This window comes from Phascolarctos cinereus, unplaced genomic scaffold (genome assembly GCF_003287225.1).
Source record: "Phascolarctos cinereus isolate Bilbo 61053 unplaced genomic scaffold, phaCin_HiC Scaffold_726;HRSCAF=1367, whole genome shotgun sequence".
Taxonomy (NCBI): domain Eukaryota; kingdom Metazoa; phylum Chordata; class Mammalia; order Diprotodontia; family Phascolarctidae; genus Phascolarctos; species Phascolarctos cinereus.
The window spans coordinates 12,956,750-12,969,529 of record NW_027556098.1 but is presented as its reverse complement, the minus strand read 5'-3'; the positions used below and the strand labels follow the sequence as shown (position 1 = coordinate 12,969,529).

General features: G+C 38.6%; 1 protein-coding gene and 1 long non-coding RNA gene across 6 annotated transcripts in view; both read left to right on the top strand.

Moving 5' to 3' along the window:
* LOC110221536 (uncharacterized) overlaps nt 1-7,160 on the top strand; it is a 57,155-nt gene extending 49,995 nt beyond the window's left edge. The window contains exon 2 of the long non-coding RNA XR_013487829.1: nt 7,050-7,160. This is a non-coding gene — a long non-coding RNA (uncharacterized LOC110221536). The remainder of the gene's footprint in view (nt 1-7,049) is intronic.
* A 2,970-nt stretch (nt 7,161-10,130) lies between these two features.
* Nucleotides 10,131-12,780, top strand: part of TBL1X (transducin beta like 1 X-linked) — a 371,320-nt gene continuing 368,670 nt past the window's right edge. For 4 of the 5 annotated variants that reach the window (XM_021006254.2, XM_078146115.1, XM_021006255.2 and 1 more), the window contains exon 1: nt 10,131-10,325. The gene's annotated coding sequence lies outside the window, so the exon portion shown is untranslated. The remainder of the gene's footprint in view (nt 10,326-12,780) is intronic. The other variant, XM_078146119.1, reaches the window with a different exon arrangement.

The window sequence follows — 12,780 nt, the reverse complement described above, 5'->3', positions numbered from 1 at the left end:
TTATCCCTATTTTACTGGTGAGGAAACAGAGATAGCTCAGGTTAAGTAATTTACCCAAAGTCACACAGCTAGTGAGTATCTGAGGGAGAATTTGAACTCAGGTCTTCCTGACTCCAGGTCCAGTACTAACCACTTCGCTGCCTAGCTGCTAATTGTGTGGTTCACATCTTCCAATAGCATATTACTGGATAAAGATCTTATACTGAGAGCTTCAAATAGTTAAATTAATGTTTAAAGATGCTCTAAAAATTATATGTGATTTAAAACACATTATGCCTCATTTTCTGGTAGACTCCCACCACCTATCTCTGTGTAAGCAGGAGGCAGTTGGACAGGCCTGAGGACCATTTTGTGATTTTCTTTGTTTCATGGGTTTTCAAGGCCAAATAATTCATCCTCTAGTGGCTGACCCTCTGATGATGAACCTCTATACTTAGCCTGGCAACCTATATTAATGAAAAATTCATATTTTGTCCACCGACACAATAAAGACTATTTCAGAAAAAAAACTGCTTAGACAACCAATTGGAAAGTCATCATAAGATTTTGGCTCTTTTGGCAGCAAATTCACTTATAGATTCACAGCAGAAAATAGACACAAAACTCATGCATCATTTTGTTGGCTTGAGAAAACCTAAAATAAGCCAAAGTAAGCTAAAGGTCTGTAAGGCAATAATATTCCAACTCCTGTACAGCTGCGACCTCTGGCCTCGTACCTAACATCATAATCAGCATGGGGCTAGTTCATCTGAGACATTGATCTTATGTGTCATTCTTGGTCAGACAAAACCCCTAAAATTGAAACTTTAACAGGAAGTTATGCTACAAATGGGGCTGAGTTGCCCAGAACTAATAATACACATTACACCTCAACTGGGTAGGTCTAACTATATGAAGAAAATGGAAACCAACAGCTGCTGCTGAGAGTCAACGCGAACGAATTAGTAGGAATTAAATTGCACAATGCAGACTATAAGGGCACAATGAAGGAAACTGGAAAAATGTAACCAAAATATCATCAAGAAAGATTTCTCTTGATGCAATAATACACACTCTTCTGGAACTAGTTTGGTCTAATTTGGTAGTGGGGAAAAGCCAAATGTCTAAAATAGTTATTAAAATTTCACTAGATTCCCATCTTTTTTATGTCCTCATCATCTCTTTGCCCACAGTTTTCTCCTGTCTCACTGCCTGTCTCTTCCCCCACCCCCCATTCCCATCTCTAGTTTCAAATGTCTTGTGAAAGCAATAGACTGCCCTCTCCAATGCCAGGCACTAGTCAAAAATAGAAGTGTGGTGTCCCAGACATTTATGGTAATAGTAACTGTGACAGTGTAGCTGGGGACAAGGGAGGGAAGAGCCAAGAGGAGAAGATATACTGACGTATTCCTAAATCTATTCTTTTTCAGTAGTCATACTCTAAAACACAAGGTCATATATTGTTGAATAAGAGTTGACATTTATATAGTGATTCACGAACATTATCTCATTTGATTTTCAATTCAATTTAGCTCAATTTAATGAGTATTAGGTACCCAGTACTATGTTCCAGACACTGTGCTAGGAGCTGGGGATACCAAGACAAAAGTGAAAATATCTCCCCTCAGGGAGCTTACATTCTTTTGGGCAAAAATAACTCATAAGTAAATGCAAAATATATGTAAAATAAATACAAATAGAGTACCAGGCCTGGAGTCAGGAAGACCTGACTTCAAATCTGGCCTCAGACACTAGCTGTGTGACCCTGGGCAAGTAACGTAACTCTTTGCCTCAGTTTCCCCACCTGTAAAATGAGCTGGAGAAGGAAATGGCAAACCACTCCAAAATCTTTGCCAAGAAAACCCCAAATGGGGTCACAAAGAGTCAGACACAACTGAACAACAAAAAAACTTAGTGCAGGAAAAATACTAACATCTGGGGAAGGGAAGGGTCCCAAACAATCTCATGAAAGGAGATGGCACTTGAGGCTTGGTTTCAACTTTGATTTCACAATAGCCTTGTGGGAGGCCTACTACAGCTACAGAGTATCTCCAAAGTCTTAGTGCAGCATTTAAGCTTAGACTTCTTTTACAAAGGACAAAACTGGTTTAGAAAAGGTAAGTAATCTGCTCACAGTCCCAGTGCTAAGTGTGGGAGGGAGAGTTTGAATTCAGATCTTGTCTGAGTATAGATTCAGTTCTGGTTTCCATTGCCTCAGTATATTGTGACATTGTATCACTATGCATCAGAGAAGAAGAAACCCTGTGAGGAATTGCTTAGACTTGTTAATGGAATATTTAGTTCATTAGTAATAAAATGAAATTGATTTTCCTCTTTGTACATAGAAAGAGTATAAGAAAATGTGAATACCATTATATGTCCTTATCATATATAAAGGGATTATAGACAAATTATATATGTATGTGTGTATATGTTTAATATATATTATATAAATACACATACACACATATTTATATATATGTATTTTTTTGGGGGGCCCCTAGACTGCTGATTTCATTCCTGAAGAGGAACTTCCCCTGCCAATGCAGATGTACACATTAGACAGTTGCAGTGACTTGCTAGGTAAGCGTCACATAGCAAGTATGTGTCAGAGGTCATACTTGAACCCAGGTCTTTCTGACTCTAATGCCTACTTGGTTATTCGCTGTCTATACTATGTTGTCTCCCACATATACAGGGTATCCCAAGAGTCCTCATGCAGTTTTAGCTATTTAAACCTTAAAAGTGCACGAAGACTTCTGGGACACTCTAAATATAATAAGAAAAAATGAAATTAACAAAATGCAATTAAATATAATGATGAGAAAATGGGATCTCTAAATTCCCTTTCAATACTTAAACCCCCCTTCCCAGGATGCTTTGAGTTACAAGTGTTTTAACACTTGTAAATGGCATTAACATTTAAAAATTCAGAACCCTTCAGAACTCCCTTCTCTATAAAGTAATTATCTTAGTTATCCAAGGAAACTTTCCTAAGTAAGACTTCTCTATCTTGAGCAAACAGTTTACACTTTAATAAAACATTCTTTACTGGTGTGCTACTCTGCATAGTGAGACAATTTCTTTAATAGTCGGAGTCTATTAAAACCAGCCAGGCACCAGTGCAACCGGACAGCTAGTGTGCTGACGAAGGTTTTGTGTGTACGTTTTTTTTTTCTGTCTTCTTTGAATGGTTGTTCCTAGCAACGTGCCAATCCCCATTCATAATCTCAATAGTCTCAAGATGCTCTCTTTACTTTTTTTTTTCTTAGAGAGGATTCAAGATTTGTATATGACATTTCTGGTCACATGAAATGAATGTTAATTTGGTACAAACAAATAAACAGGAATTCATTACAAAGGCCCAGGAGGAAAGTGCAATATTTCACTTGCATTTAGCTCGATCATGATTTTCTTGGACCTGCTGGCTTCTCTTTGTCAATGTGCTGTCATGCTTGTGTGTGTGTGGGCGATCATCTTTGTGGAGTAACTATTTATAACATCACAGCCTATTCTATGAGAGTGCTCAGTGGCAAGGCTTGAAGTTATACATTAAACTTTGAGGTGGCAACAGAAAAGATTATCAGATATCATTCTTCATGTTGAAAATATGTTCCTTCACAAAATAAAAATGACCATTTGGAAATTATATTATACTACCTATACCATGCTGAGGAAACAAAATCAGGGCTTCTATGCATTAAATATGCAATGGGTAAAAATGTGCAGATTTTAGTGTGTGTGTGTGTGTGTTTAATCATCCATCAAGAGCCCCGTTTTAACCACTTACTCTCCTAAATCCCCTCAATTCCCTCAGTGATGAGTTATTTCAGTTGTGTCCAACTCTTTGTGACCTCATTTAAGGTTTTCTTAGCAAAGATACTGGAGTGGTTTGCCATTTCTTCTCCAGCTCATTTTACTGATGAGGAAACTGAGGCAAACAGGGTTAAGTGACCTGTCCATGGTAGAGTTTGAAACCAGATTTGAACTCAGGCCCTCCTGACTCCAGGGCTGGCTCTCTATCCAATGTGCTGCTTAGCTGCCCCATGGTACAAATTACTATGAGCAATTTAGAAGATAAGCCAGGTACAAAAGACACTTTCTTTTTTAGGGCTTGCTTCTCTATCACCCCAGACCTATAGTAACTTTGCTCAACCAGAGCAGTTGCTTCTAAGAAATATTTAATTTCCCTGATCCAGAAACAGCTAGGTGGTGCAGTGTATAAAGTGCTGGGCCTAGAGGAGTCAGGAAGACCTGAGTTCAAATCTGCCCTTAAACACTTACTAGCTAAAAATGTCACTTAACTTCTGTTTGCCTCAGTTTCCTTAACTGCAATATGGGGTTAAAAACAGCACCTACCTCTCAGAGTTATTGTAAAGATTAACAGAGGAAATATTTGTAAGGTGGTCTAGCACAATGCCTGGCACAGGACATTCCCTTCCCTTTCCTCATTGCCTTCAATTCCTTTGAGCTCATCACTAGTCCTTGGGCCACATGGCCATGACTGCTGTATTATCCAGATCACTGCCAGTCTCTGCTATTAGACTCAAGAGTGTTTAGTTAATGTACATAGGAACATGAGCTCATAGATTTAAAATAGGAAGGAACCTCAGAGGTTATCTAATCTGGCATGCTTATTTTATACATGAGAAAACTGTGGCCTGAAATATTTTTGCCTTTGTTTCCCTATCATATATACACATGTATGTATATATGTATATGTTTGTGTGTTTACATGGATATGTAAACATCATACACATATAAGATATACATACACATATAAAACATATATAACTATCCAATACATATATCATATGTATCATATGTGATTTATATACCTAATGCCTAACACATAATTATCAAAGCTTATAGAAATAACTGAGAACACATTAATATAGTGCTCCATGGCTACCCAGACCTTAACATATATTATGTCTATATATACTTAGAGCACGAAGGGACCTTGAAGGTTACCTACTCCAACCAACTCATTTCACAGATGTGGAAACTGAGGCCTACAGAGGTTAAATAATTTGACTAAGGTTTAGCCAGGTAACATGTGGCACAGCTGAGATTTGAGCTTAGGTCAAACTACCAGGAGCTACCACTCTTTCTATTGCACCCCATTGTTTCCATTTCTTTGATTTTTGTATGCAAGTTACGACAAGCATTAAATGGAGGCAATGCAAGCATTACTATCCTTATTTTATAAAGAAACTAAGGCTCACAGAAAGTAAGGGATTTTTCCAGGTTCACATAATTAATAAGTGCTAGTGTTGACACTTAGACGTTCTAACTCCAAATCCAGGACTTTATTTGGCCTATTCAATCTCTAAAGATTGTGTATCAGAGGAAAAAAAATGGAAAATATGCCCAATTCATATGAAAAAATAATAGAATTTTCTTTTCTTAAGTACTTGGGAGTTTCCCATACTCATTCCCATGCTTATTCTTTTCTCATATAGATACCTTGATTCCTTTCTTTTCAATTTCTTCATTGGAAATTGTTGTTATAATAATAATTGCTAGCATTTATATAACACTTTAAAGTTTGCAAAACTCTTTATAAATATTATTTCATTTGATTCTCACAACAACCCTGGGAAGTAGGTGCTATTATTATCTCCATTTTACAGGTGAAGAAGCAAAGGCAAATGAAAGTTAAGTGATTTACCCAGGGTCACACAGCTAATATATAGGGATCAGGATTTGAACTCAGATCTTTTTGACTTCAGGTCCAGCCTTCTATCCATTGCACCATCTAGTTGCCTAGGTATAATTAGGCATAATAAATTAAAATTGCAAGAGAGACCCAAAAGTTAGCATATTGTAAGTCAATTGTAAGAGAAAACCAAATACTAGAATAGAGGACCATTATTATAAATATGGTTTGGGGATCATGGGTTTCTTATATTGATTACATGGGTGAGTCTTGGGTACTTATTATGGGCAAAAAATTGTTTATGAACAACATCAAGTAAAAATCAATGCAACCACCATCCCTCCACTAATTGGGTTATTATTACCCTAGGAAAGCAAGAACATACTCTGACTTAACCCTTATATATCCCAGGGGCTGCTGCATAAAATTGTCACTCATTCCCATCTCCTTGCTGCTAGCTTCGTCCTGAAATAAGGTATGAACAACTGACCAGTTGTGATAGGGATTTTGTGCTGGGCAAAGAATAAAGAACATTTTCTTAAATTCACTTACTTATAGTTGGTTCTTAGAGCAATAGCATTACAGAGTATGTCTGAGATGACTTTTTTATTTACTAGCAAGACTGATCTCTGTGTACTGTCTGGCACTTTTCATTTTATGCAGGAAAAGCAATCATATTAGAATCATATAGCCAGAGAATTTTTGAGTGGGAAAAGACTTAGACATTTTATATTCCAATCTTTAAATTACAACTTGATTAGGCACAGTCCTTTCCCCACTTCCTCACAAAGTTACAATCCATTTAATCAGTAAAATGGAATGGGAAAGAGGAACCTGAAAGCAGGCATTATTTCTTCAATTTAACAGTAAAGGAAACCAAGGACCTCAGTGGTCAATGGCAGAACTGAAAAGAATAGCTCATTACAATGCTTTTTCTATCAGGCCAGTCATGGAAAAAAAAAAAGGTAAAAGAAAATACTGACCAATATGTCAGGAGTTTTAAAGAGCTCAGGATGGGCCTAGTAAGAACTGGGCCCTAGAGCTAATGAAAACCAGACTCTAAGTAATTCTAATGAGAAATGTAATATATGCTCCTTCCTATTCCCTTTTTGTTTGATTTTTTATGGGAATGTTTGTGGGGGAATACTGAACGTATTTGCTGCTGGTGGATTCTTGTCTCTTAAGAGAGAAGGGGGAGGCAGCCCAGAGAGAACATGTGCTATTAAGTGGTCATTGTTAATAGTGCCTTATCCTACCCTGTTTTATGCCCCTTTCTTTTTTTCTAACTCTTTCTCCAACCTGAGTATAAGTCTAGTGGGCAGTTGTGTGAAGGTGATCAAGTAGCTTTAGCTTCAGTTTACTTCACTGCAAAATGAGAATAATCATCCTTTCCTTGTCTGTTTCACAGGAATGGAGAAGAAATAATATAAAAGAAGCAACTTGTGAATTTTAAGCACCATATGAATTATTCTTATTCAGTGGCAGAATCAGAATTAAAACTCATGTCTGCTGACTTTCAGTTGGGTATGCTTTTTATTTCATTGTCTTCTTTTTTCTTTTCCTCTCCCTTTGCCTGAGACCTGACCTTTCCTCTATTAATAGATTATCAATGAAGAATCAGCAAAGCAGATTAATTCGACCGTGAATCTAATTTCTTACCTGGAATAGTACAAAAGGAAATACACTAACATTCCAGCAGGATGGATTCAGGTTAGACTATGTCTATCTTCATTATGAGGGAACATTCTAGAAATGTCTTCCTGTGAAAATTTAGTTATAAATGAATAACCAGATATCTTTTGGAAGGGTTAAGAGTGCTCACATGAGCAAAGGGGCCATGGTCAACTGTTGATTCTCCCTCAGTACACTTGCCTTGTCATTCCCCTTCCCCCTTTGTACTAGAGGAATAGAAGAAGGTCAGCAATTATACTCAGGAAGCTCAGGATGGATTCTTGAATGGGTCAACTGTACATGAATTGAACCAGCTGTCTTGGGGATATCTACTGTGTCTTTCACATGGGATGATTGTGACATTCTTCTCACCTGGGGAAAGAGGAAGCCTAGACTCTTGGTTTACTCCTGCATGGGTAAATGCCCTGGGATTCACTCCACCTCAAGTGACTCTTGTCCAGAAGTTTATTTCCCACTGTCTCTGCAACTGAATTTGCCCTAGGAGCTAGATTCTTATTTACAGGTCTGTTTCAAGTAATTCTACCATGAGATAGACAAATGACCTTTCATAGCCCTTCCTATGAGTCTATGTCTATGAGATAAATGGTTAACTCCAATGAAAGAAATTAATTCCCCCCCTTCAAGTAATTATCATCAGGCATTATTAAAATGCCAGGATGAATGTTGAATTCTATTAATTAACTGGATATTGTTGATGTAAACTGGCTGCAAATCCTATACAGGTAGCCAGAAAGCTTGGTTCATATTAGCATTTCTACAGATTTTTCATAATTTAAGTATTGGCACCAGCTAAGTAGTTGAAACAGAAAGGTAAGTTATGTACCAAGTTCAATTCTCTGACAAAGCAACTAACAAAATCCTGGGCTCCCAGGCTTGAGGGAAGGTTTGTTTGGCTGCGCAGCTAATAGAGAGTGTGTGGTACCAGAGGAATGTGTCACAGTAATGCAGAGAGCTGTAATGATGTCAACTTGTTATTTACTTTCCAAATCTGAATGACTGAGCAAGGCGAAAGGAGAATCAATCAACCACAATGTGACCCTACAGGCGGAAAAAACACAGCACTCCCACCAGTAAGAGATTGGGGGAAGGGAAGCACATGTAACCAGGGCAATGTTGCATCATTTACTTGCATTGGTTTTGTATCGCACCCTTCTTTTTTCGATTGAATGTAATACCTCAGTATCAATCTGTACAAATCCAGGGGACAAATAAGGAAAGAAGGGCAGGTTCAAGGCAAAAGAACATCAACAAAACCTTTTGGGGGTCTTGAATTGCAACTGATACATAATAAAAATCCATTCTGCTGATTCACAATTATGGAGACTGTGTAAGTCTATCTTTTAATGTGCTCTAATGATGGTGTAGAAACAATAGTTTTACATCATTCGTGATTTATAATAATAATATAGCATTTGAATTTTTCATGTTTACATTTTTCATAAGTGACCTGCCCCTTAAAAGTAACGATTTTTTTTCTTGCAGACAAATAGATCAAATAAGGTTATATTGTGGATTACTAAGTACAGTACTACCCACTTATTACAAGGCTTGCCATAATACCATCCCCCTCCCCCCCAAAAAACCCCAAAACAAAATTAGACCACCACCACCTTATTTAAAATATAGGAACCAGGCAAAAAACCAAATGTGTTTTGGAGTATTTGTTTAATTGGATTAAACTCACAAGGGCTAGGCGATTGCCCCATGCATGGAGGAGGGAGAGAGATCTATAGAACTATAGAGTTAGATCTGTGTAAAGTAAACCATGAGAAATAAAAATACTTTGCAAATGTCTGAAACCTGGATAAGATAATGCAAACAAATCTTGATGCCTGGAACGCCTTTACACCCTAGAAACAACAACAACAACAACAACAACAACAAAATCTTGCTCTTCCTAAGCTTACTGCCATATGCATGTATGTATATTTCATCCACATATGTACACACCATTGCTCATCCACTCGGGCTTATTTTGCAAAACTGCATACAACAAAGCTCATATGTATTTTTTCAAAAGAGGGGGAGGGGTAGGTGTTTTCAAGCAGCCGAATTTTAGAAGGGAACAACCTAAATGCTGGTTACGTTAGGACAGTTGGGGGGAAAAATATATATATATATTTTTTTTTTTCAATTTTTTTTTGGCCTCCCCCCCGGGTGGGGTGGTGGTGTTTGGCTGGGTTCTGGTCTAGTTGTGGCTTAAGTTTCTTTTTCTTTCTTTCTTTCTTTTTTTGCAGGAGGGGGAGGGGTTGCATTTTGGAGAGGGTGTGTGTCTGAGTGCAATAGGGGGAAAAAAAAGGTGGTTCCCCACCCCACCCCTTCTTTGCCTAGTTCAGGTCAGCGTGCTGGATTTTTTTTCCCCCTAGGAGGTCACTCGCTGACTGTCTCTGTCTCAGTCTCAGTGTGGATCTCTTGTCTCTTTTCTCTTTCCGAGGGGTAGCTGCTTCTGTTTCTGTCTCCCTCTCCACCCTCACCCTCTCCTCTCTGTCTCTTTCCCTCTCTCTCTCTCTCTCTCTCTCTCTCTCTCTCTCTCTCTCCCCACCCCCACCCTTCACCTCGTACACACACACACAGACACACACACAGACACACACACAGACACACATCAAACACTAACTCTGCTAATGAATTAGTGAGCCGCAAGCAGCCAAGCAGCAGCACCTCCTGACCGCCATTCCGCACCCAAAAAAAAAAAAAAAGAACCCAAACCAAAAAAAAAAAACTTTCCATTTTCCTCTTCCCACTCTCTGGGACTTCCTTTGCATTTCGGTGTGTGCAGAGGGGGGAGGAGGAGGAGGAGGAGGAGGGGGAAGGGGGGAGAGTTGGGATTTACAGTCTCCTTTAACGCTTGCTGGGACCTTGGAAAAAAAGAAGAGTTACACCATGTACAGCAAGTGAAAGAAAAGTCTTGTGTGTTTCCAACAGAAGTTGAGGCTTTTCCCCCGCTGCTTCCAGGAGTGAAAAGCGTTGCCTTTAATACACTTGGAGTGAGGTGAGTTTGGAGGGCTGATTATTCATCATTTAGACCTTTTGGGGGGGGAGAAAGAGAGAGTGAGAGAGAGAGAGGGAGAGAGAAGGGGGGAAGGGAGGTGGAGTGTGTGTATATATGTGTGTGTATTGCAATTTTCTGATCAACTGGCCCCTGCTTGCCATAACACCCCCCCCCAAACTTCCCTAGGTTCCTTTTTTTGGTGGTGGTTGTCATTATTTATTTATTTTGCAAACACCACCCCCCCTTTTGGATTTATGGCTGTGTTTCTCTTAGGATTCCTCACATTTTGCTCTTGAGTGTCTATAGTATGTGTTATGTGGTTTTGTTGTCTTAAATCATCTGGACAAAGTGGCTGGCTTTCTTAAAGGAAAGGCTTATAATTGTGATTATTTTGTGATTGTTGGGTTAGGTTTGGAGACGGTGGTGAATTTTTTAAGTCTTGAACAATAACAAAATTTGGTGTCTCCTGAAGTGTTCCTAAGGCTTGTGGGTTTTTTATTTTTTTGGTCCCCCCCCCTTTTTGGGGGGCTGGAGAAGAAAGATCAATAACTTTGGAGTAGAGTTTTTGGAATAATCACTTGGCTTTCAGAGGCTGTATTTTTAATTGGAAAAACTGCTAAATGTAAGGTATTCACATTGCAGATGGTGTGGAATTTCCACCAGCCCAGGGGTGGGGGAGGGGAATCCCATTCATCTACAGTATTAGATACAGCAAGGATTGGAATTACACTCGAGAAAATTGATCAAAGTTGAACTCCAAATAGTTAAATAAGTTAGTGGGTGTGCATGTCTGTGTTTTTTTGAAGCACAATTTGCCATACTTGTCAAGTAACTTGAAAGCCACTCTCCTCCCCTCCCCCTTCAGCCAACTAGTGCGAACAGTGTTCAATGTTATGAAATAGATTGAGGGTGGCTTTTATTAAAGTGTGTGCAGGAGGTTGCCCACTTCGCAAGAAAACAAAATTGCAGACCTGTTGCTTACGTTGTTAATGTGAAAAGATGCCTTGCTTGATCATCTGGATTCTGTGCCCCGCCAAAGAAATTGCCACCCCCTTCCTAAATGGTGTGCTTGCAAGAGAGAGACTTCTGTTATGAAAGCCCGTGGGAGCACCTTAAATCCCAACAATTCTTGGCTATTTTTTTCACTTTGCTGCTTTCGTACTGTTTTCATCTGAGCAGTTGTTTTGATATTTGGTTTAATAGGGTTTGATTTCACGTATAATTGGGGGCTGGACCTGTTTAATTGTATGTTATTGTAGTCTGAAAAGCATTATTGCTGTTAAAATATTAAAAGTTAGATTTCTAGGTATTTAATTTCAAGTCAGTAACACTGTTTAGGAAAAAAAAAGACAAACTCTGATCGCATCTGTAAAGTATTTCTGATTTCTACAAAGTTGTTTTCCCCTCCTTATTATATGATATTTTTCTTTTCCTGGCAGGCACTAGAACTCACTTTTAACCTGAAAGGGGGAGGGGCACAGCTACAGACCGGGAGGGGGAGGGAAAGAGAAACCTTTCTGTTCGGGCCATGTGTACTTATCTTCCAAAAAAAAAAAAAGGCAAGGGCCCTTGAATATTTTTACCAAAAAAGAGTGTGCAACAATGTTAGAACAGATTATAAGGTAGTACGTACAGTAAATATAGAGTGCGACAATTAAGACTTTAATATGCTTATTACTTTTAGATGCCTGATTTTATGCATACAGTGCATACTTCAGGGGAAACTTGCAACTGGGTAACAAATATAGGATAATAATAGAAAGAAAGAAAGAAAGAAAGGACTCGTTTATGGTCTGCCTCTATTTCCTTGAATCTAATTACTTGAACACACTTTTAAACTTCACACACCTGTGGGACAAAAATGGTAAGTTTATCATGCTGTTCTGTTGTCCCATGTGTATTTAGGCCTCAGGGGTGTCAGAGTTGTCCTGCGTGCCCCGAAGGTTCAAGTAGGAAGAAATTTGCACAAAGCGGATAGAGTATAAGTTCATTTTGAAAGATCGTCTGGGGAAATAAATGAATTTAAAATATTTCAGTAACATTGTTTAAATATTTTTGTCTGTTAATGAAAGTAATTATGATCTAAGTAGGAGAAAACTTTCTTCTTTCAGTCCAGGGGGTAGCAAATTGTGTCCAGGGTTAGTTATCCTAACCAGGTAACATTTGTAGACTATTCAGTAAGCTTGTTCTGAGCACTGTACTAAACTTTCTTTAGGGCTCTTCTTGCCCTCAGGGATCCTGCTCTAATAGACAAGCCTTAACACTTTTGTCATTCTTGCTTTTTTTACACACCTCTTGGCCCGTCCTTAATTGTTCGCACCTCCTTGTAAAGGCTAGGGGAAGAGGTGAAAGTCTAGAGTAATTTCATTTGTTGTTCCTGTATCTCCCAAAGTAATTTCCACCACTTAGAACTTCTTTTGAACTCTTCTAGTTTACTGTATATTAAGTCACAGAG